Source organism: Miscanthus floridulus, chromosome 1 (genome assembly GCF_019320115.1).
Source record: "Miscanthus floridulus cultivar M001 chromosome 1, ASM1932011v1, whole genome shotgun sequence".
In the NCBI taxonomy this organism is placed as follows: Eukaryota; Viridiplantae; Streptophyta; class Magnoliopsida; order Poales; family Poaceae; genus Miscanthus; species Miscanthus floridulus.
The window spans coordinates 69,243,023-69,246,904 of record NC_089580.1 but is presented as its reverse complement, the minus strand read 5'-3'; the positions used below and the strand labels follow the sequence as shown (position 1 = coordinate 69,246,904).

The 3,882-nt window shown below is 41.5% G+C and overlaps 1 pseudogene; it reads right to left on the bottom strand.

Moving 5' to 3' along the window:
• Positions 1–1,581: 1,581 nt before the first annotated feature.
• Positions 1,582–3,634, bottom strand: LOC136458348 (glutathione S-transferase T2-like; annotated as a pseudogene).
• Between the last annotated feature and the right edge of the window lie 248 nt (positions 3,635–3,882).

Genomic DNA, 3,882 nt, shown 5'->3' with positions numbered 1-3,882 from the left:
TCTGTTTGATGTAAACCGCATGGTGACGGCGGAGTTACGAATGTGGCTTGGCTTAGACTAGCATCTCTTTACTCATTCCTGTTGTAAAAGTGTCAGCTAGTCGTATAACGGAGAAGAGAATCAGGAGTAATTCTAGTCGCCTAGTCATGGTAGCAGCCCTGGTCGCAGAGGACACCTCGTCTCCGAGCCCGCGCCACCTTAACCTCAGTCCCAACCTCTCTGGGACAAGGTGCTCGTCGATGCCAACTTCGCGTCAGCCGGCGTCGGCATCCTCAGACGACACGGACATACAACTCGTAAGAAAGAGTTCGACCTCTAAAAGTCCGGTCCCTGCATTTCGCCTTCAATGTCAGTTGCCAGTTTGCCACATCTTCACTACCGGTCTTAGGGCATGTACAAACCACAGACGGGGTCGTCTGCAACATCCTTAAATCTAGCAAACAGACAGCTAAAAAGATAGGTCGTACAATGAAGAGTCTGTTGCATGTAGCTAGATCAACCATGAACACTATTTTGTATACCATTATGTTGCTATTTGATAGAAATGGATCAAAAATAAATTAGATGAACACGAATACAATATTTATTTTAAAACCATCAATATAAATTAATATAAGTCATATATATTTTTTTAAATGGAACACTATGTGAGCCTGCACACTAGTTTCAGAAATCAACATGACAGCTCCAGAAATCAACTTAGCTCCATACATCATGAGAGGAAACAAAATCATATGCCAACTCAGCTAATTTAAAAGAAAAAAAATGATAGCATGCAACAGATATGATCTCAGTCCTTGTCCAATTTCACAAAAGTAGCTCACAACACTAATAGAGCTTGGTAAAAATTAGTAACAACAGCAGCATACTCAGATTTTCAGGTAGAAGCGTTGGTCAACTATGAGGTTCATTCACAACAAAAAAAAAATCAGAAAGCATATATAATAATTTCATGTAGCAGCTTCATGAAAGGACAAAGGCAGTCCTAACTTGCTATTCAGAGTTTCAGTAACTTGATGAGATCACAGAATTGATTCAATCACCTACTCTGACCAAGCATTTCATTTCTTCACCGAGTCAGCAAGCATCAATTTCCATCGAGCAGCCAAAGCACAACAAAGCTAACATTTCTTTAAGCTAGTAGCAGCAAAAACGTAGAGCTGAGCTGAAAAACGTTAAGCTAGTTTCAGAACATAATGTAGTTTTCAGAACTGAAAGCACTCGATAGCATCCAATTTTCAGAAAGGAAGATACGCATACATGTACTATCTTCTAGGAGTAATGTAGGAATCATCAGTTAACCTCTTCAAGAACTCATCGGTTTTGTCAATACTCAATAGAATGAGCTAGCAGCATTCAGTTTTCTAAAAAAGGCCCGATCATGATAACTGATAGTAGTTTTCAGCTGAGAAAGCTAACTGAGAATTCAACAACAGACATATGAGATGACATGCTGCTGATCAGGAAGCATATAGTAAGATAATTTCAGAATAATTATTAGATAACATGTAAAATCAAGAAGCAAGATAACATGTAAAATCAGGAAGCATACACTGCACCTGGGAAACTTCAGAATAATCATTAGATAATTTTAGGAAAAAGCATCTTTCTTAAACACTTCATAGCAGCAAGTCGCTCAGACTTTTCGTCATCTGTCATTGAACTTGTATCTTGTGAGATGAGGTTGTTATATGCATCCATCATCTTTGATTCTTTCTCAAGCTTCTTCCCCTCCATCTTAAGCTTCTTTGATTCCATCTCAAGCCTCCTCCCCTCCATCTCAAGTTTCTTGGACTCTCTGTTCTCCTGTGCTGTTAAATGGGTAAGCCTTGTGGTCTCAATCTTATCGGAAGACAACTTTTGCTGTATCTCTAGCACCTTCATGCGGTTTGCATTAACTTCTTCTTGGATCTTGCTCAATTTATCAAGCTTTTTCACATGATTTGCGGATTCCTCTGATTTTCCATCATCACCCATTGCCTTTGACTTGCCTTTTGCAGCAAGAGCGGACTTTTTAGCTGCCTTTTGTCCCATTGGTCGCTTTGGCATCTCATCTTCACTGTCAACATTTTCCACATCTTCTTCGAGGTGATATGACATCCTTTTACGAGCGTTCTTCAGCTCTTCGTTGTATGTTTTCCACTTCGGCACTTCACGACAAATTTTTCAAACATTCTTAATCACAAAGGGTCCAAGCTTGTGATCCAAATAGAACTCCTCGGCTGTATCCATCCACATCTCATAGGAGTAGCCACTTGTGAACACCCTGCGAGCCTTCAAATACTCAGATTCAAAGAGGTCACACCACCTATTAATCTTGTGCCAACGATCCTTGGCTTGTTTTGCATTCATTTTCCTTTGCGGTGGGGTCTCCTTGTTGTATGCCTTGATAACATCACCCCAATATGCTTCGCCCTTCCTATCAGCTCCAGTGGTTGAGTCCGTTGAATTTTCAATCCAAGCACTCATCAATCTTTCATCTTCTTGTGGTGTCCACATAATCCGCTTCTCAGTCCTAACCATTTCGTTCTCATCATTGACTAGAACAGGTAGCTGCTCTGATAAGAATTCCACCTCCGAGGGAGAACTTCCTCCATTGGTTTTAGGAATAGATATATTGACATGACTATTGTGAGAAGGTGTACCAACCAAATGAAATTATGTGGCTGATTGCCAAAGTACCTCATGAAACCACCTTGTGTGTCTTTATCCCTATAAAAAGAAATAGTGACAGAGCAGCTACCATCATGAAACATACAAGAATGAAATATCATGTCCTTATCAAGAAATGAGTCAACAATGTGAGCATTCAGCTGTCCTTATCGTCATTGAATTGCTATTAAGTGTGCTTTGAGGTGCAGAGAATAATTGCAAGTACTAAGGTTCAGTAAACTAGAAAAAACCATAAAAGTTATCCAAAATGCATAACACAAGCTTGCTTTCTTATCAGGTTACCTCTAATTATGCACTCATAAGAGGAAAAAGAGACTTTCTATGAATACATTTGGCATAACATAATGAAGATTGAACACAAAAGATTCTTTACTGGGTGGTTTAAGCCGGCAATCCGGTTACTGATATCTAAAAACTATGGCAATCAACAGAAACAACAACAATTTTGTGCCAGGTAGGTTCCACTACTATATATATTACTAACTACTAGTAACATCAGCATTATGAGCATATATATATTTCAAAGACATGCAGTAATCTACTGATAATCAAATACATGCAGCAATCTACTGGTAATCTTACAACTAATTTAATAAATAACCACTACCTTCTTGATTAAGCAATTGTTAATAACCACTACGTAAGGCAGATACAAAAGAGAAGAAGCAAACTACTCTTCTAGGAAACATATCACGTCAACCAAATGCACTACTCTACTGATAATCAAAGACATGCAGTAATCTACTGATAATCAAAGACACCTACTAATAATCTAGTGATATCTATTTTCAGAAAAAAAACATGCAGTAATCTACATCACAACGAAGAGGCTCACAAGTTCTCTTACCATGTTGCATCTGAATGCCGAACTGAGGAAAGACCCTGGACTAGCGCCGGCAGGTGGCGATGGAGGGAACGGAAATCCGATAGGGGAGGATTCGGCCGCGCCGAATGCAGCCATGGATCCGCGGCCAAAGGGAAGGAGGCCGGCCGGCAGGCTGGATCCGCGACCAAAGGGGAGGAGGCCGGCCGCCGAGCCGGATCTGCCTCCAACGGGGAAGAGGCCAGCTGCCCTGCTGGATCCACGACCTATGGAGGAAGAGGCCCGCGTGCTGCCGACCTTGCCCTTCCGCCCCGCCGCCACTCTCAACGCCGCCGGCGCCGCCGCCGCGCCTGAATCCGATGGTGTGCTAGGGTGGTCCATCTCGC